At 45.5% G+C, this 22,751-nt stretch overlaps 1 long non-coding RNA gene across 1 annotated transcript; it reads left to right on the top strand.

The window, feature by feature from the left end:
* Positions 1-16,104: 16,104 nt before the first annotated feature.
* On the top strand, positions 16,105-17,958 carry LOC141578966 (uncharacterized). Its single transcript, XR_012509852.1, has 3 exons — positions 16,105-16,199; positions 16,920-17,008; positions 17,616-17,958. It is a non-coding gene; the product is annotated as an uncharacterized LOC141578966 (long non-coding RNA).
* The last annotated feature ends 4,793 nt before the right edge of the window (positions 17,959-22,751 follow it).

Raw genomic sequence — 22,751 nt, 5'->3', positions numbered from 1 at the left:
GGAAACATCCCAAAGAGCCACATGTGGGGTAAGTTTCCCGGTAAACAAACAGTAAGCAGTACGGGTCAGTATCATTCATGGTGCTACTAGGACATTTTAAGCCCTGCGATCTTTACAGTGACACTAATGACATCGATTTTAACATCTTTACGTATACTTTTCACCTCCTATCAAACCAGACCCGAAGCCAGATTCTAAACGATGCTTAATTTCCAGCTCTTCTCATCCTTAAGACTGTTGTGTTATGGTTAACATGCAACTATCATTAAAGGCATCATAGCAAGAAGTAAAACCCCAGGGAGGCTATTGATAACTTTACATGTTCAGTGGATGAGTGTGGGTTAATTCATAGCCCGCCTTTTCATTTAATGAATGTGAGTTAATTCCACCTGAGAAGTAGAGATGGTGGTCAGCTTAAGACTTTATTACTGAGGAAATACAGTTGTTGGGGAACCATGATCTGTGAAGGGAAAATATAGCAGGACCTCTCCAAAGGCATTGTTTGCAGCCACCTTGCCAATGCCTTCAATATCTGCTCACTCAACACGCTCAGATAGTCATCACCCAGCTATTGCCTGAGCACTTACTATGTGCCAGATGCTGGGGAAACAATGGAATATATGAAAGACCATGTTCCTGCTTTCATGGAGCCTCCATGCCAGCAGAGGAAATGGACAGTGATCAAGAAAATAAATAAGATAATTTCAGATAGTGATGTCTGCTACAAAGACAACAAGAAGGACAGTGGCAGAGAGCGGCAGCAGAGGCGGTACGAGGTAGAGGGCAGGGGAATAACCTCTCTAAAGGGGCAACAGGTAAATTAAGACCTTCATTTTGAGAAAGATCTGGGCCAAATATTGGAGGAAAGAACGTTCCAGACAGAAGAAAACAGCTAGGCAAAGATCCTGCGGGAACAGTATGTTTGGAGCATTTGAGGGCTCGAGTTGCATGGGGCAGAGCGTGCAGGCAGATGGTGAAACTACAGGGATAGGCTGGGATGAGTGAACGCCACATCTTTTAGGCTGGAGCAGGGAGTTTGGATTTTATTCCAAGTGCAAAGGACAGCCAGAGAAGGGTTTTAAGCAAAGCAGAATTCAATTTACATTTTTAAAAGCTCACTCAGCCCTTGTGTAGAGAGTAGACCTAGGGAAGCAAAGGCAAAAGCAGTCAAGAGTCTCCCCCGATCAGTCAATCACGCAGGCTAGCGATGACGGTGGCCTTGCCTGAGGGTGGTAACAATAGAGCTAACAAAGAAGTAGACAAGCCAAGAATGTATTCTGAGGTAGCATTAACAGGACTTGATGTTGAATTGGACGTGGAGATGCAAAAAGAGCAGATGAGTCAAGCGTGAACCCAGTTTGGAGGCTCTGAACAAATGGAGATCCCATTATTAATATGAGGGGAGACTTCTGTAGGAATGATTTGAGGGTGGAAGTGGGGAAAAAAATCAAGAGTTCTGTTTCACTCATGATGTGTTTGTAGAAAACGCTTGCTAGACACCCAACCAGTTAAAAGGTCAGTCTGGACCCCATGGGAGGGTCTGTGGCTGGGGATATAAACTTGGGGGAGTCATTGGCATGTAATCTTAAATCAGGAGTCTGGCTGAGGTTAGGGGAGTAAAGAATTTTTTTTTTTTTAATGAGCAGGACCTAGCCTAGCCCTGTAGAGGCCACTGAGAAGGGCTTGTGAGGCAGAAGAGGGTAATGTCAACCCAGCCAAGGAGGAGGAGGTGTCATTCCAGGTTTAATGACCGTCCAACTCTCAGCACCAACAGTGATGAAGGTCCAGGGCCAGGCACTGGGATCACAGTGATGAACAAGACAGCCCTACCCTCAAGGAACTTACAGTCTAGTGGAATAGTGGGTGACACAGGGAGAATGGGAAAATTCAATTTTGTTTCTTAGCAGTACAGCTTCTGATTCAACTACAGCAACACCAGAAAAAAGCAGAATACAGCCCAATTGAAAAAGAAAGATAAGGCTACAAGACAATAGCAGTTGGAATCCTTCTGTTTTATGCACAGATCAGCGGATCATTAAACATAGGCTGTGGCACCACCTACCAGTTACTGAATTTATATTCTATTCAACTTCTAAGAGGCTTCAAGTCTTGCGAGTAAGCCTTGCAAGAGAAGGACTGTCAGCTGCCCGGTGACATTTAGTGTCCCCAGAGAACCAGTCTGAATGTTGAGAACAGAGAGCGAAGGGGATCATCATCCTGAATGTTTCCCTGTTATCCCTTAACACAAGTGCACAAGGTAAATCTCATTGAAACGATGACATGAATAGCTCTGAAGACAAATGGTGGTCTCTAAGGACCGATCCTTGAACTTCACTGGGATTGGATCGAGGTAATCATCACTGAATTTTCTCAATAATAGTAATGGAGTGGGGTGGAATTTGCACAATGGGCTTTGTGTTATATTTCTGAGATATATAGAGACCATCACCCTTCAGCCAATCCCATTTACCCTGTTTGTCCTGGTTCTCTGCTCCCGGGATCCTGCAGAAACCACACCAGTCATCACAACACAAGGAACCCTAAAGATCTAGAGAAACGAGCCAACACCAACACTGCCTCTGGCAAAGCAGTTTACAGGAAAGGCTTGTACTAGATTATGTACACATGTAGGGCTAGAGTGTCATGATGTTCTCTACACCTAAAACTAGCATCTCACCATGGTAGAAGTGAGGTAGTCATTTGACCAACAAGAAGCAAGGGAGGTGGGATGCTAAGCAACGTTTTCCATCTAGTAGCCATGTTGGATTTGTTAGCCACAAAGACAAAACAGTGTTCCATCAAGACCTGGAAAAGTAGAAGGACTGAGGAAGTGTATCAGGGAATGGTAAAGCAAAGAAGTGGAAGGGCATGACAAACAACCTTGCATCAGGATTTCTTTTAGGATGTTAATTTTGTGTTGTGGCTTTCTGTATTTCTCCCTCTCCCTCCAATTTCAACCTGGAAACCTTAGGCTTTTAAATCCTTGATTCAGGGACATGGTCATGGCAGGAACTCCTTAGTGTTGGGGAAATCCCAAAGCTGTTCAGTCACATGCTGGAAGTAGAGGAGGAGGGTACCTGTGAGAAGCAGGGAGGTGAGGAAGAAGATTTCCCAAGTCTAGGAAGGGGGCAAAGTCTAATATCCCCTCAAAGCAAGTAGGAACCAGATCCTGCCGCCTAGCAAGATGCTAGGAAAGAGGCAAAGGCCAAGAAAGGAAGCAGAGATCTTAAGCCTGAAATGGAAGAAAAGCCATTGGTCCTGACCTGGACAGGTTTGTGACTGATGAGTCACAACATCTTAGCCTGCTATGACCTTGGAACCATTCAGCAGCAGGGAACAGCAAGACCACTGTGGTTGAAGCTCCAAAATAAACTCATGGATGTTACCTATTACCAGCTGACATAAACAACTAGTTAGAGGCATCAGGAATAGAAAACACTCTTACTGGACTTTACAAACTTGTCATCACCTTGATTAAAAGCCTCAGTGCTTTCAAATACCATCCACTTGTGGCAGAGCAAGCTCACCAATGAACTATGCCAGGATTTGGGGATTGGGAGGACTTCCCTTTACATCCCTTCTTAGGAATCTAGGAGGGGAAAGGAACAAATATTAAAATACACCAATGGACAACAGACTTCTCTTTTCTCATCCCTCCGGGAGCTCTTCCTACCATACGATCTACAAGTGATTTCTCTCTTGTCTAAATTCTGGTTGGCTGCTTTAAGCTGAACTTCCCTGGACAGCCAGCCTTTGGTGGAGTCACTGCATTCCAGGGTTTGCAAAATATATATTGTAAAATCAATCTTGTCATTTCCTCAGTCAGGCTTCAATGAACAGATTCACACTCGCCAAGTTCCTAAGAAACAGATTTTAAAACCCAACTACTACTTAATTCCTTTGCAATAAGCAATTTACCAACCCAAATTCTCTACATAGGACATGTCCTTCTTGGAAGGCAGTGCAATGAAGAGACCAGAATAGAATATTACTTGGTAAACACAGAATCAGAAAAGTAATTGTCTGGCTCAAAGGATATTAGCGTCAAATATATAGATAACTTGGTGTTTTCCTCTCTTAGTCTAGGATAACTGTCAGGATAAAACTAGCCCATGAGAGGTTCACTGATAACAAGTCATGCTACATTAATCAAATTTCCTATTTTGATAGGATGACTAAGATGAAGAACAGGCAAAAACTAAGACATGTTTTATTTTATACCTTGACCAGGAAAGTATTTGACAAAATGTCTCATAATATTCACACCAACCAAGGAGAGACACATGTACAGGATGATAGGACAGCCAGGTGAATCCATCACTGTGTGATTAACCGCAGTCACACTCTGCTTGGCTCCATCCAGCTCAACATTTTTTTAAATTATGACAACAAAGACATAAACACAGCATCCCTCAATATATGCTAATATCACAAAACAGAGAGGCATAGCTGATATTGCCTAACTGAATTAAGACTCAGAACTATCTAAACAGATAGGACATTAATCTAAAAAGATGAAATCCTGCACTTAAATCAATTGAATTGAGTGTAAAATGGAGAACCTGGCTTAACATGCACTCAAATTTCAAGAAAAAATGGAACAAATAACAAAGATCGGGGGTTTTATTGTCTGCAACCTCCTCAGGCTGCATTAATTGAACTACAATATCCAGGTAGTGATTTCGCTACACACTCTATGCCCAGCTGTGTATCACTGTTACTATATTCAAGATGGACATTAATGACCTAGAGCAAGTCCAGAGATGGGTGAAAAGACTTAAAAATATATTCTGTGAAGAATGGTTGGGGAGGTGGAGGGAGGGGAAAGAATGACTGAAGGAGCCAATAAGGTTTACAATAATTAGTAGGGACATGTGTTTGCTTTCTTCATGTATTTATGTGGATAAGAGATTTGGGGCTTTTACAGGGTACTGAAGGATGAACTAGAACCAATGGGTCCTAGTTATAAGCAAGGCAGAGTTCAGTTCAAAAAAGAGAGCTTTTAAAAATAGTCACAACTCTCCTGCTGTGAAATGAACTACCCTGTGAAGTTGGGAGCGCTCCATCCCAAGACTTTTCAGACAGGTTGAATGGCTATCTGTTGTGACTGGCTCCCTACCCAGAAGCACACCAGTCCCCCATCTGCAACTCAGACACCAAGCGGCCAGCTTTGCGACAAAATTATTAAGAAGCATCCAATGGAGTCAGACCAAGTCAAATTGTTAGTGGTCCTGCTCTGACCCAGGAACCTGGTCCTGGCATCTGGGCCTTTGACACTACTCCTAGTAAGTAGATCATTTCCTCATACACTGGTTTCAGTAGAGGAAGACTTTTTTTTTTAACTACTTAGTCCTCAAAAGTAAGTGGTATCTTGCTTTTCATTGTGTCCACTATTTCTTAAACTAGAGCCTTATCTATGAACCCCAGCCTCTATACGTAGGTTTCCAAGACCACTCCCCCCAGGGAAGGCTGTCAAAACCCCAAGGCATTAAAAAAGCTACCAGCCTGCATCAGTGACTATTACCCACTAGCAAGAGACCTGATGCTGGGGCAGCCATCAATTTTAGAGCAATTAACAAAACTCCCTGCCACCAGCTCCTGACGTGTTGGGCTTTAAGTTACCTCCTGTATATCAGGCACTGAGGATACAAAAATAAACAATCCTTGACCCCAAGTCCCCCATTCTGGTAAAGAAGTCATTACCTTAGCATACTGTTCATGCCACTAATAGAGCATATGAATGAAAAATTAGAATATACAGTGTTACTGAGATACAGAGAAGTAAAATACAGTTGTCCTCCCTTGTCCACCATTTTGCTTTCTGACGTTTTGATTACTTGAGGTCAACCAGAGTCTGAAAATATTAAATGGAAAATTCCAGAAATAAATAACTCTTAAGTTTTAAATTGCACGTCAGTCTGAGTATCGTGATGAAATCTCACACCGTCCACTCCCTCCCACCCTGGAGGTGAATCGTCTCTGTGTCCAGGATATCCACAGTGTATACACTTCCCGCCTAGCTAGTATAGGAAAAAAAATAGTATATGTAAGATTTGGTACTATCCAGTTTTAGGCATCCACTTAGAGTGTTGGACCATATCCCTCATGGAAAAGGGAGGACAACTGTAATCAAAAATTCCTTCCTGAGGTGGCAGTGGGGAAGGTTTTTGGGACATATTTCAGAGGACATTGCACTTGAGCTAAGTTTTGAAGGATGAGTAAGATTTTGCCCCTGGAAAATGTGAAAGAGAGGAAGGTATTGCATTCCCTGCTGATTAAAGAGCGTAAAAAACAACCCTGAGGCACGAAGCTCTCTGGCATACTCAGGAAATCGGGACTAGCTAGTCCAGCATGATCAGACCAACAGTGGAGGCTGCTAGCATCTCTGTCAGCTGCCCAGCCTCTAGGAGTCTGTTCCATCTCCAGATATAAGTCATTCAAGTTAGCCTATCCTGCTGCCAAAGCAGAGGCAATAAAACAGAGAAGTAAATTGGATCAATTCCTCGGTCCCAGTATTGGCCAGTTTGCTCCCAAAATCATAAACGTAAGATTCATAAGAACATGTTTGTTCTGAGGTTATATCCTTCCTACTTTTGTGCAGTAAAAGACTCTTTCTTTTGTAAAATGATGGTGATTGTAAATCAGGCTTAGATTTTTAATACTCTGACCTAAAAAACTGTTAGTCCCCAAAATTTTAGAGGGGGAAATACTGCTTTTTGTAAATCCAAGTCTGGGAACCACTAGGAGAGAAGATCTTTGAGATACCTTCCAACACATATATTTCCAAGAACCAGGACCTTCATTCTAGACTCCTAGCCCCTTCATGGGTCCTCGTCTCCATGCGTCAGATCAGAGGTCTCTTGACCAATGCCCCTTCCTCTGCAGTCATGACTACACTGCCTCACAGCCACATGCTGCATTTCTCAGATGACAAACTGCTGTGGAGTAACATTGAGACTGTTGAGTTTCTGATTAACTTGAGTGGCCCCTTACTGACATTTACAACATGTAACAGATCAGCTCTGAGCAATGAGATCAATTTGAATTTACAGATGGCGAATCTCATCTATTGCCCATGAGTGCTAGTTATCTTTCACTTAGGTAGTAACTCTTCTATTGCATCCCTATTTTAAGGTCCACCCTCACATCCCTCCCTGGCTTTAGAGTGTTGACCACTCCCCCCACCAACTCTCCCACCACTTGGGGAATCATCCTCTCCCTCTGCCTCCTAAAGTCCTAAGGAATGGTAGTCTCTTACAATGCTGTGTTCTCTAGTGAGGGGGTCAGGGATCCTACCTGAACTTCAACCTAAAGGAAAGACTCAAGGATTTAGAGGAAGAAGTATGCACAGGTTCAAAGGCAACATGGCCCTTGAGCTAGGCTACTTCATCTCTATGCTAATCTCCACTTTTCTTCCCTTTTCTGCCTCTTTCTACCCTCTGCTTTTCCCCATATCCATTCTATCCCCACTCCCAACTGTGGTTCTTTGGAATATATTCTGCCTCTTTCCTTTGGATTTCCAAATCCAGACTATCTTCTGCTCCACCCTCTACCATTATGGTCGCTTTCTCCACTGGAGATAATGTTGTGTATTTGCCCACAGAGAAGTCCAATAGACTACTTAGTTCAATTCAGTAAATGTCTATTTATTGAACTTCTACAATTATACCAGACATTCAGGATACAGAAATCAAAAGAGCCTCTTCCCTACCCTCAGGGAGCTCAAGGGGAGAAGCTGTCATCTACCTGGCTCTGACTCTAAAATTCTCTCCACTTTCTATCCCTCTTCTTGCACACAAACCCAAGTCCCAGGGGGAATGAATGAGATGAGTAATGGCTTTTCACCAAGATGGTGCCTCTTGCAAACTCAGAAAGTTTAGCAAAAGTGGCTGTTTATAGTTCCAGTTGTTTTTGTTTTGTTTTTCTCTTTGCACCTTTAAAAGGCTCCAAAACCCTGGTAAATATAACTTTGAATCATCAGAATCTTTTTGCAGGGCAGCGAGCAGAGGAGGGGTAACTCGGAGGACTTGACATCCAGGTAGTTGTGGTCTTCTGGATCTCTGCCTTTTGGTCACTATCTGGTTTTCTCTTTCTGTGTTTCTCCATCTCCATCAGATTCCTTTTCCCCCTTAGGATGGAAACAAACTGTGGGAAGCCATGAAAGGCGTGGGCCAAGCAGAGAGGGCACCTGCCACCACCCAGCCACGAGAGCGGGCTTGAGGCAGCAGGAGGAGCCACCCCATCCATGTCACGCTTCGTCTGGAGACTCTGCTTCTGAATCTATGCCTTTCAGAAGACACTCTCCCCCTTCATCAGGCACTCTCCATGTCCCATCTCCAGGTCCATCCAGGTCACCCAACCCACCATAATGTCCTCACCCATGACCTCACTTAACTAACACAAGGGTCTACTGTGTCCTAGGTGCTCACCTTGATTCTGACCTGCCAAAGGAAAGCACCAACCACTCTTCCTCCCAGCTGCCCTCTGGCATATTTATTATTTTTCACCAACATAGTTACTAGATACAAATTCAAGTAGAACTGGGGTCACACCCCAAAGCTCTTCTCTCCAGACAAAAAGCCCCCTCTGCTTTTTGCTACCAGCTGCACCTGTTTGCTAAACCTCACAATTCTAACATTGCTAATCTGAAGAGAAAAGCAGAGCTGGGATGGCAAAGAGATTAGGAAGGATCTAGAAAAAGAGTAATGGCTGTGCCTCCCTTCTCTCAGAACTGAGAGAAAAGGAGCCCACTCTACCTGGGCACGGGTCAGGAGCAGCTCCCTTGCAATTATGGCAACCACTTCCCCAGACATTGCATCCCGGCGTTTGCATCAGGATCAAGGTACCATGGAGAAATCCCATGTAAAGAATGAGTTTTAAGTGAAGTGGGGGAACCCTGTCTCACCCTCCTCCCCTCTCTTCCCATTCCTTCCCTTCCCCTCCCCAGTCCCAGCTGTCTCCCCCTCCACCGCTGGAATCTGATTAAGGCTGGATCAGCCGGGGTCCAACTGTTCCCTTTCTCCCTGTTCTTCATTAGACTCCTAACCCCAGCCCTTCCCACACTCAAGCCCTCTGCCTTTCACAACCCTGTCTCCTGGGCGGCCCACCAAAAGTGCCGGCTCTGTCTTTGTTATGTTAGATCACAAAATGAAAGACAGAGAAGGCAGCTGGCAGGGGTCAGATCTCCTTCTGCTGCACAGGCCCTTCCAGGTTCCCCCAGCAGACTGAGAACCGAGAGGCACAAATCCTGACCAGGCGGCTCAGGCCTGCTTCTGTGAAGGGGAACCCCTTCGCCAAGCAGACAGGACCTATCTGAAGTGCACAGTGTAAATGAACAGTTTTACTTAAGGCTTGCTGCACTCTAAAAACACTGTAACTATGCTCTGTGAGTTAGCGGAACTATTTTGATGGAACACAAGAGCTTGGTTGGTACCTTTTCCTAGACTGTCTATCCCTCTTTATCTACTTCAGCTTCTTTCCAGGACTCTGTCTCTCTCCTCGTCTGTTTTCTGCCCCCACCTCTCTCTCTCTCTCTACCCCATCTAACGTTGGGAGTTAGAAGAGCCCAGGAGGTGGAGATGGCAGTGGGGATTCAGAATAGCTTTCCCAGTCCCTTAGCCTCCAGTGCCCACGCAACCCATGGCCCCATAGGAGGTGCAGTGAAGAGATGATCCCTAGTACTTCCTACCATTGCATTGCTCTGCCTAGCTGGATGCGCCCCCACTTGGCCACAGGAAGATCAGTCACATTACTCAGAGCCCCCCATCAGAAGGCCATCGCTGGTAGGGCCTTCCAACAGTTTCCTAACAAACTCTGGAGGCCTGCCAGGTCCATCACAGCAGCCAAACATAGGCACCTTAGACTCCAGCCTGCTGAGGGCCACCATGATCCTGCCTGCCTGCCTTCCCCATCCCGTTGTTAAATGTTTTCTAGTCTGTCAACCCTGCTATAATCTCAGTGGCTCCATTTACAATTCTGGATTCGAAGATTTCTTCTCCTGTCCATCCATGAAGCTGTCTCTTTTTTCACCATCTCTCCTCACAGGCTGCTTAATCCCATCTCATTCAATAAATGGGGAGGAACCAGAGGATGAGAGGGAAGAATTGGAAACTCTGGAGAACTAGAGAAAATGAGAGGATGAGAAGCAAGGTGTCCACTTCCTCGAGCACCCCAAGGGAAGAGTCAGAGATGTGAGGCCTTTTGCTTGTTCATACTCCCTAAAATTTTAGGTAACTTGTATCTAGAAATGATCTATTTCTTTAGCAAATTAGCCCAAACCATCATCATGATTGTCATTCCATCAAGACTCAGTGACTTGACAAGAAATTATCTTGGCCTCAAAGTTTCTGTCCCACTGTACTGTACCAATGGGACCAGTGGCCTTCCTGAGGGGCCCAGGATTCCCCCCAGGACTCCAGCCACTAGCCAGGACACACTCAGACTCCTTCAAGAGGTAGATCATCATCCAGCTTTCTTCTCTCTCTGCCCAGGAAGTTTCCTGTGAAGCACATTTGCTAATATCAACTGAGACCCAGTCCTCAGCCTGTCACTGAACCTCCCTCAGGCAGGCTGACACTCAGCAGTCACCTCAGACACAGAGTATCTTAGCTACCCTGAAGTCCCTCAGAACTCAGGCTCTGCTACCCACCTCCGTCACCTATTGCCCCGGAAGGACACCCTGAGGCCCGGCCACACACCCATAAGCCCGCCAATGTCCAAGGAGACTCCTGAACAGACCACTAGACTCCAGAGCTTGCTGAAGGCAGCCTCCACCCTGCCCGCACCCTTCTCTTCCTGACTGCCCAATATTTTAACAGATGTACACATTCATTCTTTTACTTGTATATAATATGAACAAGTAATGTATACTTTTAGATTAAATATTGAGTATGCCCATATTTTCTCTGAGGTTTCATTTCTACAATTAGGCTCCATACTTGTCTTCTCTGTAAACAAATGACTTTCCTTTTGAGAAAAATTCCTTTGATAGTACTTGTATTTTCAGTATCAATTTTGTAAGTCTTCAGACTGGATTCTCTAACCATTGGGAGGATAGGAATGGGGGGAGGGTGCAGTTCCTAGGAGTCTTCAAGAAGATGAAGAAAGAGCGTTTTATTGCTATTGCCAGTGACCTGACAACTCTGCTCTGACTATCACAGTTACAGCCTAACTCCCCTCCCCCTAAACAGCCCCTACACAGGTTAGAACTAGAGGGTAACAGGGAATTGCACCCCAAAGACTCAACAAAGAGAAGTCTAGGGTGGATTGCAGGACCCCGAAAGACAGAGGGGCCATCCAGAAAGTGAAAGAGACAGGAACTGCAACCTACAAAGATGAGCTTTACGAGCAGACAGGGATAGGACCGCCCATCCAAGAAGGGCAAAGGAGGCACTGCAGTGGAGGACAACCCTGGGGTCTGGGAAGAATCCATTTTCCACGAGACCAAGCTGAGAACAGGTTTGGAATCCAATACAGCCAAACAGCTAATAGCCAAGCTTAGGATCACAGCAGGTTATAAACCAGTCAAAAGATCTCTTGGCCCCTATTTCACATCTTATTTGTTTTGGTTTTTTTTTTAACTTTTTATTTCCCTGTCAAACAAAGTTCCTTTTGAAAATTTCCAGCTGCATCATAGGCTGTTATGGTGAAAAGGGCTCTGCTCACTCCTGGGGCGGCAGCAGCGCTGCAGCCAACTTGGCAGTAGAGGTCTGCACCCTCTCTCCTGCCTGTCGCACGCTTCTCAGCAGAGGGGCTTTGAAGGAGGAAAGGAGAGCTGGGGCCAGAGAAGGACAATAGTAAGAAAATGCCTTCCAAGGATGAGGAGTTTCTTTTCCTTTGCCTTTTACAGCACGCTAGGTGGTATCCTCCCAATTCTCAAATAGGAAGAACAATTCACCCAAAACATTACTCCTGAATCTTAAAAGCATCAAGTTCCAATTATGCCACAAGTAGAAGAAAGAATTCAGGGGGATCCATCCCTATTTCTTGCGGCCAAAGGGCAGGCTTAAGGATGCTGAAACACAACTCCCCAAGGGGTAACCCCATGGCATCCCTTCAACCTCACCCTCCCGGCATTCCCATTTGAGTCTCATCACGTCTTCTACCCAGGCTTATCCGCCTCTCTCAACACATCTGCCTCTCCTTGTCCAGTCAGTCTTTTTCAGCAGATTTGGGGGAATAAGAACTCATAACTCCATCCTGCCTCCTCTCCCACATTTCAACCCCCATTCTGACTTTTCCCGTATTTGCCCATGTGGAAGGGAAGTGGGGCAATGGCATGGCTTGTCTCTCAGAAATGCTCTATATTGTTTGGCAACTAGTACCAGCCACTGTCTTGGAGTCTCTTCCACTCTTCAGCAGCTGAGGAACCATTATTTAGCGCGTGGAGCCACCCAGCGCAACTTGAGCTCAGGAAGTTTGATGGTTGGAGCAGATGCCTCTAAATTCTTGAGGCAGATAACCCTTGAGGATAAGCACAATCACTAGGAAGAGCAGCAGAAGCAATGTGGAGGGCCTGTTAGTTTCAGCGTGCCTGTCCTCCCATCCCTGCAAATGATCTCATCAGGCTCAGTCTCTCCTGTTCTCTACTTGCCTCCCTCATTCCCGCTCCTCAGTTTACTGTAAGACACATGAGAGATGACAGGCCAAGGAGGCTGAGAAGTCAAGTCTCCCAGAGAGGCCAGCTGCAGGACACGGCCTAGAAGGGACAGAGGGTGGCAGTGATTCATTCCTGTGCCCACCTGCCATCTTCCCATCAGCTCTTTCTCCCTTCAGAAGCCTCTCTGCCTACCTGACCTACCCAACTCAGCTCCTAAACTCCTTCTTAACCATCAGATCCCATCACTACCTCCCGCTGGTGGGAGGGAAGACCTGGGGGAAGATACATGAGATCAGGGGGTAATAAGCTCCTGGACGGCCAACCATCTCCCTTGCTCTTGGACATTTCCCACACCGTGAGTCCCCAAGACAAGGCCATTGCACACAAAAAGCATTCACCTTCCCAGGCTGAAAATCCAATTTCCATTGTACACATATGCTTCCCAAATGTTGAGAGGATTTAGCTGAGGTGAAAGCCATTTTCGGAATCCCCAGAAAACCCTTGACCTATTCTAAACATCATGGTGTTTTATTTGGACCATCTCAGGAGGAGGAACAGAGAGAAACCTCCTTAGATGACCTGAAGAAGAATCAGCTTAATGAGACTCTACCTCTCTCTGAATTCTCTAGCACATGTGTTTGCCTCTCTCACCTCTGTTTATTTCCCCTTCTCCATCACTGACTCGGACATGATCCTCTCCAGCCTGTGTGAGCATCTTCCCACATTAGCAACAGTTGCCTGTTCAGTAGCTGCGCCCTTCTTGCCCAGGCCCCACTTCCCTGCTAGCCTCTTGCCTGAGTCCTGCTCAGTTTATCAGACGCATTTCCAGTCACTGACTGAGGGCAAACCATCCAAGATCATCAGAAACTAGCCTTCATTGACAGCCAGTCAAATGCTCCATCACCACAGCGCTCCATCACATTCTCCATACCAGGGCCAACAGCCCCTTCCAGGATGCCACTATCACTTACTTCCCCTAGTGCCCCAACTGTGATGCCACTGTCTTGCCATACCCCATGACAAATGCGGCTGCTCCAAAGCAGCTCGTTCCTCTGCTAGCCAACTGCTTATTTCACCCTTGAACCATGGACATGAAAAATCCAAGCAGCCTCCAGAAGCTGATTGCCTAGACTTAGCTCTCACAAGTACCCCCTGACTACCTCCTTTGTCCCACCCGGATCTGAATCCCATGATAAGATCATCAGGAACTGCCTGTGAGCCTCGGGGAGATTCTGAAGGGTTTATGTAAAAATGGGTCAAAGTTAGTAAATGTAATGCTTTCTGGAATCTTGGAAGACTCTGAGAACGCTATAATGATTTTCTTTGTAAATTAATAGAACCATATTCAGTGGAAACAGAAGTAGAAAAGACTTTGAAGGCTTGACAACTAAGGTAACTAGTTCATTTTAGGGCTGTCTCTCTTAGGCCTCTCCACCTGGCCTCTGCACCTCTCCAGCTTCCATCCTGCCTCAGTCCTTCTCATCTTTGTCTTTGTCTTCTTCTCTATCTCCTCCTGTCCCTCTCTGGCCTACTTTAGCTCCTTCCTAGCCTCTCCCCCCTCCCACCCCCAAGGGCTATAAGCCAGAGCCCCTGAGCTTGGGGAGGCTAGTAGAGGCGGCTTTGCACTTCAATGTCAATGCGGGCCTGTTGATCCTCATCTCACAACAGATCCATATTAAGGGTCATTTGGGGACTCAAAAGGATTATCATTCTTCCTTCGACATCACTTTCTCTTAGCTTCCTCAGCACCGCCCACTCTGCCCAAGCCCCCCTGCTAGTACCTCTGATTCGATGACTTGGTAAAGGAGAACACAGAAACTAGTGAGGATAGGAAAGGCCAAGGGAAATGGACCACAACTCGGGGAGCTTCCTTTTCTCTGTTCAGAACTTTTATGAGCTGCACTATGTACTCCTCAGAGTATTCAGGAGCCTCCATTGATATACACCCTCCTTGTCAAAGAGAAAATGATTTTCTCATCTCAGGGCCTCTTGGGGGAGTCTTTCCCTCTCTGCCTTCAAAGACCAGTGGTCCCTATGAGAGTTGACACTTGTGACAATGACTGATGGGAATTTCCAGTGGAGTCTTGAATCTCACCCCAATTCCCTTTTCCCAGGAGAGACAAACTGGTGGCTCCCCAGGACCGCATCCCAGCAACCAAGACAACTGTTTCGTATAAGAGGACACAGCTCACCCAGCACCTGTCCACACCAAGTCCCATTCCCATTCTCACATGTACCTCCCTCTCTCACCCCGCATCTAACAGGCCCCATTTAAGATACATTTGGGAAGGACAATAATCTCGCCTCACTCTTACTTCCCGTCCTCTGGGGCTCCCAGCTCCAGCACATCCAACACCCTTACTCTTTAGTTCAACCCTCCCTTCTCATCCCCCAATGGGGTGGCTTCTGCAATTCTCATAATCACAGTGGGACAGAGAGGGCAGCTGGAATAGTCTGTTACTTGTTCTCCCTTTTACTTCTCCACTCAGTTCCTATTCCATTTTAACTACTGGACTTGAGGGGCCCCTCCCTCACCCCCCAGAGGCACGATAATAATAGCTAGCACTTACTGAGTGACAACTTTGTGCCAGGCATGTATTGGGGCTCAGCTTTACCCAGACTCCTGCTCTAAGTCCCTACAGTATTCTTTCATCATACTTTCCATCCCTTAATTCCATCTCATCTCTCTTCATCTGTGACCCCTCTTCTCAAAAAGTTATGTGGTGATCCATTGCCATTCTTCCAGCGGCCACATCTTCTGTGGCTGTACCCTAACAAGATGGGCTACTCCATCTCTGTGCTACCCCCATTCCTATATACTCTAAGGAAGCATCTCAAGACTCCAGGCTTCTCCTTTAGTCATCCAAGCCAGCTCTTACTTAGATGTTTTTGCTGAGAGACCATTTCCATGGGCAAGAACACCACAACCACCACCCCACCTGCCTGCCAGCCAGGTTCCTAGCCCCTAGACCTTTAAAGTCCCAAGCAGTGACCACATCATTTCACTCAGGTCCCAGAACCATCCACGCCCCCCAGGAAAAGCCTCATCATTTCTTCTAAGCTACAAACAGCTTAAACTCCCTCTGGCCTTCAAAGGGTTGCCCGAGTCCTCTGTCCCCATGCCCGGCTACCTTTCCTCCCTCCAGCCCGCTCACTTTCCCACCAACGTCTTAACAAATCAAGCCCCCATTTATTAAGTGACTCATTCAGCAATGGTGTCCCATATTTTTTTAGAGGATTGGTTTTGTACTCTTAGACCCCCAAATGTGTGTCCTCTTGGAGGGAGAAGATTGCCTTTCACCCCCTACTAAAACAACGCTGGATTTTGAGTATGAAAAAAAGGCTGAACTGATACTGCCAAAACCGTTACATAGGGTCTCCCTATGAGACAGCTGGCTGGTAACTCCCACAGCACTTCCAAGACTCATCATTTATTGGGCTACTGACCTGTCAATCACTTATTCTGGGCCAATGAGCAGCATCGCCTCACAAGAAACAGGTTGGAGGACAGGCTAACCGTTCCCTGGCTGTTTGAGCCAGGAGATCGCCTGGCTGCCTTCATCTGCTGCTCTCACCGCTGGGGCCTTGATGTCATGGGCAGGTGGGCGTGGGGAGGGGATGGTTGAGTCGGCCTAGACCCACACGTAGGTTAGACCTTTGGAGGGGGAAGGAAAAGGGTTTAGCATCAACTAAATGTTGCGGTTTAGTAATAGTAATAGTATTGGGAAGGTTGCCTTGGGAAGGCCTGGCTCATCCCTGCCAGTTTCCTTGCTGTGTGAACCTGATTTGGTCTCTTCTTCCTCCTGGGCCTCAGTTGTTTTTTCACATAAGGAGGGGATTCATTCCTCATGATCTCTCACACCTCTTATTTTTTGATGTTTCAAAACACAAGGAAGGGAGAAGCCAGCTTAACCACAGACCAGTTCATTGTGAACATGGAGAAGCACTTCTAGGATCCAGAGCCAAGAGGATGCTCAAAAGGAATGAAGGAGAGATGCCCTTTCGCCTCAGGGAGAACTTGAGGAGGGGTCTAGCTTGCCAGTAGGGTCTCTTGAGTGTGGACTCAAAAGATAGAAGCAGCATTTTGGTCCAGTGTCTACTCAGGCAGGGTTGGAGACAGGGAAGGGAGCATTACATAGATTAAAGAATGCCCTCTATCCCCGTTTATGGGTCATTTTGTTTCTTTCCTGCAGTTTCCTAGAAAAGGTCCTTTTGAAGAGTTCAGCCTCTTCTCCCCAAGTTGAACAAGGATCTGTTCCCACAGTATAAGAGAACCCCCTTCATTTGCCATCTTCTCTTTTCTCAACCACTACACCTGCAGAAGCTGACAATGACCCTTGGGCTTTTCCAGTGGATAGTGACAGCATTTCCTGCCACCTGGAGGGAAGACAGAATAATTGGCAGCAAGAGGTGAGTGTGGGTAAGGAAAGGGGAACTCTTTCCCCTCTTCTCAGACCTCCTTCTCTCTTTATTTTCCCCATATCCTTCTGCCCAGCCCTTCCCTCCTCCCACCTGCTGATTCCAACCACGGGGCCACATCAATCTCCACTTTTCACTCCCTCCCCTAGAAATTGAGGGGGCCGAAAGGCATGCACAGGAGGGGCTCTTGCCTGGCACAACCTCTCCATTTTCTTCTCCACTGAGACGTAATCAGCTTCCAGAAACTTTGAGAAATTGCTCTTCAGCAAGAGGGCACCGAATCAGTTTAGAGGAATGGTCCGGTCTGTAGTTAGTACAGTTGGCAAAGCCATTTCTCTGACTCGTGGGGGATCTGAGCACCTGATGTTGGCCTTTGTGAGTTAAAGGTTGTCAGCTGAGGAGGTGTAATAAGTTTGTCCAGACCCAAATTATGTCTTGCTGCTTAAGCTTCCACCATAAACATTGCTGCTTCTCAAACCATCCACCTCCCCACCATTGCCTTCTGCCCTCTCATTTTTCCCCTTTTCACTCTGTTCTTCTTACCGTCTCTTTTCCTATGTCTTTCTCTGTTTTGATTTGTTTTTCCTTTTGTTTTGAGGCCAGACCAGAACCTGGAGATGACGTGGTGATGTTGGTAATCCAAGGAGGAGACAGCCTGAGCATTTGCCTGAAGACACAGACCTGCCCACCCTGCCTTAGCCAGGGTGTTGCCCCCCACCCAGGTCCTCAGATGCTCTCTCAGACACCCCCTTGGTACTAGGTTTGTTCTCCAGGCCTACTGAAGATGGGTGTCCCTGACTCTAGCCCAGAGATTAGCCTCACTGGCTCCTGCCTCCTGTGTCCACCCCCATGGCAGGCCCCTACAGGAGCAAAACATAGTCACCTTAGACTCTGGCATACTGAGGCCAGGCCCTTATCCTTTTGGCCTCACTCCCTGCCAATTGTGCATTTAATAAAAATATTGTTAAATAATATTCATGTGCCTAAAGTACTGTTTAAGTATTTGTTGTTTCAAAATGTAACATTGAATGGCGTACATTTTCCCTTCTTTTTCCTCTTTTCCCATTTTATCCTTTCTGGGACCAAAGTAATAGTCATAGACTGAGAATGAAGGGAAAGTTGGAGAAAGCATGACAATGTCCCTTTCTCAGTAGAGAGTAACCACGAAGCTTGCTACACACTTACAGGCAGGGTGTTTGAGAACACATGTGACCTCGCTCCCCCTAGCCAAGAAAATGGTTTCCCTGAGTGCTAGACATAGCACTCAAGGAGGTGAAGAGAGGAGGCAATTCCCCTATTCTATTAGGACTTTATGTAACAAAGATTTATAGGTCAGAAGGACCTTTGTGTTATTTGTAATAACAAAAGCCCTAAAATAGTTACATTTGGTTTGGTCCATCTAGTCAACCATCACATAGCTGTTAAAAAATACATTTGAAGACTTTTTTCTTATGACAGGCAGAAAGCATATTCTAAAACTGTTATGTGCAGTGTGTTCAGAATCTTCTAAAGATAAACAGCAAAAATTCCAGAAGAGGTTGGAATTACATATTTTGTTACATATTTTATATTTTCTACAATGAACATGTATTATAATCAGAAAAAAGAAAGTTCTAAATTGTAAAAGTAGTTGATTTTTCCCTGTTATAAATGAGGAAGGACTTGGAACTGACAGATTCAGGGAGCTGTGAGAGCTGGTGATCCCTGACATGACAACCTGGGCCAGTGGAGCTGGAAGGCCTAACAGGAGCCAGGATCCCACAGTCCTGAGAACTGTCAGGAAGGCACAGGCAGGTTGAGATCTGGTGGAAGACAAGGCAGGGTACATTCCACCTCACTTCATCTCTGCTCACTTTTCCTCCTTACGCCTTCTCTGTGCTGTAATGACAAGCACTCCATATTTAAGGGCTAAAAGACCTCGGTTCAGTATGATATCATATGTGGATCTTTAAAAAAATGACACAAATGAACTTATTTACAAAACAGAAACAGACTCACAGACATAGAAAACAAACTTGTTACCAAGGGGGAAAGGGAGGGGTGGAGGAATAAACTGGGAGTTTGGGACTTGCAGATACTACTATATGTAAAATAACATGGTCCTACTGTATAGCACAGGGAACTATATTCAATATCTTGTAACAACGTTTAATGAAAAAGAATATGAAAAGGAATATATGTATAACTGAGTCACTATGCTATACACCAGAAATTAACATAACACTGTAAAACCAACTATACTTTACTTCAATTGAAAAAAAAAACCTAAATATACCTAATAACCTTTATGCTAGTATTATATTTTTCCTGTTGTCTTTATACTTCATGAGTGATTCATAAAGGATACAATTTTGATATCTATAGTGCCACCTTGGACAAATACTTTTTATTTTACATGAATTTAAATAATGTATTTTATAAATTCATTTTCTATAAAAGTATCCAGGTTTTCACAAGGTAGAATAAAAGAATTGAAAGATGGTACTGTTTTATTCTCTCCTGCAATCTCTTAATTTCTGTACATTCCTCATATAGAATTAGAATGATTACATCATTGTTATTTAGTTAGAGTGAAGTCCAACAGATTCTTGGAAATCTGTTCCATTTCTAATAGATTGTGCTTCTATTTCCTGAAGAAGGAAAAAAAAAAAAAAAAAGACCTGGGTTCAAATCCTGACCCTAATTCCTCCTAGGTGGGCAACTGGGCAAATTATTCCTACAGAATCTTAGCTTGTTAATCATGTGAAGCTCACTTGCACCTCAGGGCCTTTGCACTTGCTTTCCCTCTCTGGAATGCTGTGCTCCCAGATCTTCATGTGGTTTGCTCCTTACTAAATTTGAGTCTCAAAGCAAACAGCATCTCCTCCAAGAGTTCCTTACTCCAGACGCTTTCCACAACATTTTTTTCCTATTTTATTTTTCTCTGAACACTGACTCCTAACTAAAATTATCTTCTATTCTGCTTAACTTCTTATTGTTTCTTAGAAATTAAATTCTTGCAGAGCAGGAATCCTGTTGTGAGCACTGCTGTATCCCCAGTGCCTAAAACACTGCCTGTCACTAATTGAATGAATCAAGCCCCACGCGATACACTTTCACCATATTTTCTTATTTAATCTTCCTAAGAACCTCGTGTGGTTTACATATGAGAGAAAGGTTAAGAACAGAGAGGTGACTTACAATAAGTGGCAGAGCCAGAATTAGAACTAATTCCGAAATACTTTCCACTTCGCTACCCTTCCCTCCCAAGCAGCCGGCGTGGGGCGTTTTGGAGCAAGAGGACTGGGACAGTTCAAGGGCAGGGAACATCAAGAGCCAAGTCTCTGAGCCCAGAAAGTTCAAAATAGTAAAAAGACTGAATTGGGTACGGTCATGGGAAGTGGTGGGAGTAAAGGACGGAAAGAGCCGGAGGGGCTTGTTTGCAATTCAGAAACTTGAGACCGTTTTATAAGTATCTGAGCAGCACACAGTCTCTTTTATTCATTCCATAAAGAGAAACTGAACATCTCCTGTGGGCTTTAAGTGATTCACAATGTCCCTAGGATGGGTAGTCCCTGTCCTTAATTGAACACCTACTGTGTGCTCTACACAGCTCAGGGCCCATGTAGGCTGGGAGATTCTTGTCCTTGTCCTCTCCGTATCTGGGGTACTGCATCAAGCCAACGGGGTGTCTGGTTAGCAGGGGTTACCTGCCCTGAGCAGAGACAGATGGGAGATTTCAGTCATCATTAAAGTTTATTGACCAGCGCGGCTGGAATTTCCCAGAGAGAGGAATTAATCTCGCTACCGACTGAGAGCAGACATCCTGCTGGGAGTAGTTACATAAATTCTGTTGCTCAAATTAATTAGGATTGTGATTCATTTGTTTAATGAGGAAGAATCTGATGGTGGCAAAAGGCAAGCCGGCGGGTCTTTCAGAACCCAGCCAATCCCAGGTGACACTGCGGCGGGTGGGAGGACTAGCCTGCTTGGAACAGGGATGTGACGAGGGTGGATGAACCCAGCCAATCAGGAAGAGCAATAAACTGAGGCAGGCAGAGACAGCCAATCAGAATGCAGTGCCAGTTTAGAAGTGGATCTGAGGCTCTCAGGCCTTCCGAAGCACTTGCCTCTCAGGGTCCTTAGCGTGAGAGGACGTCCCAGCTTCTTCCCGTCTTCCATCCTCTTCATATTTCAAGCTGTGGAGAAAAATGCTAACGCTGAAGTCACCTCAGTAGTACTCCCAGGACCCATCCAGCCATTTCCTCCCATCCCCCAAAATGCTAGATTATATTACTCACCGGAGGAAGGATTCTTTCAGTAAAGCTCTATTGCTTGACGCATATAGACATTTTTGTCTCTTACTCCCACTTCTACTTATAAAGGCGTCCCTCTTTTTAACTCAGAATGCCCCGACTGCCTGTTTAAGGTAAACCCCAAACCCCATCAGTGTCCTTCACTCTGTTTGTGAGGTGCCTTCGCTTATTGTGACCAACCAGGTGCAACCTGGATATACCATGAGTCGAGCACCACTAGACTTTTCATGAAGCAGGAACATTGTCAAAAGTATGTGTTTGGCTGAAAAAGGGATGTCATCCTCTTCCCAGGCCAGGCTGGGAAGCTTTGCCTGGAGTTGGGTCGGTTAGGCCTTACTTTGAGAAAGGGTAGCCCCAAAGGAGCACCGATCTGGAAACCTGAATTCCAAATCCAGGTGACCTAGGACAAGTCTGAGGCTCTGGCTTCCTCCTCCTTGACCACCTTCTGCTCTGGGGAGAACAAACTTTCTGCTCTGGCACCCTACAGACTGCCCCCCGCCGTCCAGCTATTAAAGAGATCTTCTTGAAATCTAAGCCAGGTGTCGGTACTTTCCATGTTTAAAACCCTCCAAAGGCTTTCCAACACATTCGGAACTTTTTTTTAATAGTAAAAGCTTGAACTAACACTTAATCCGTGGCGAAGAAGGTCCACATGGTCTACCCCTGCCTTCCTCTCTGACCCTAACCTCTGCAATACCCCTCCCCCACTCCACTTCAAGCCATTTCTTCTTGAATACAAAAAGCCCACTCTCTCTGTAAGGCCTTTGCACTGGCTGGTCCTTTCCCTTGGAACATTATTCCCTAGCTCTTTGCATGGTCAGAAACTTAGCATTTCTTTCCCTGCTTAAATGTCACCTCTTGGAGAGAACTTCCCTGACTACCCAATCAAAAGCAGCCTAGGCTTTCTCTATTACCCAGTCTTATTTTTCATCAGAACGCTTTTTACTTCTGGCCTTTTTATTGGTTTGTTATCTATCTTCCTCGAATTGAATTTAAGGTCCACAAGACCAGGAATCTTCCCTTTTGCATCCACTCCAGTTAGGAACACAGAAACTACACTAGATAATTTCAACAGTGATACTTTAATAAAAGGAGTTAGTTGAAAATATATTATTAGAAGGAGAGAAAAACTTTAAAGGAAGCACTGAAAAAAGACAGAGGTGATAACCACAGGAATCAATGGGATTGTGAGAATCTATGAATTTGGAGGAGGAGACCACAGCACTGGGACCCAGCTCTCCAATGGATCACCATCTAGCTGTTACTCATCTCTAGGGAAGCACAGGAGGCTGTTCTGGGAATGTCAGGAGCTGGAGGCCAGAACTAGCTGCAACTACTAGAAAGAAGGGCCATTACTGGGGCAATCTGGACAGGATCCAGCAAGCAAACAAAGGAGCCAGTCCCTACTTCCTCCTCCTGCCTTCCAGTCTCACTCTAGT

The sequence above is a fragment of the Camelus bactrianus genome, chromosome 10, assembly GCF_048773025.1.
Source record: "Camelus bactrianus isolate YW-2024 breed Bactrian camel chromosome 10, ASM4877302v1, whole genome shotgun sequence".
NCBI classification, from domain to species: domain Eukaryota; kingdom Metazoa; phylum Chordata; class Mammalia; order Artiodactyla; family Camelidae; genus Camelus; species Camelus bactrianus.
Note: the sequence above shows the minus strand (reverse complement) of the source record. Positions and strands in the feature narration are given on the sequence as shown.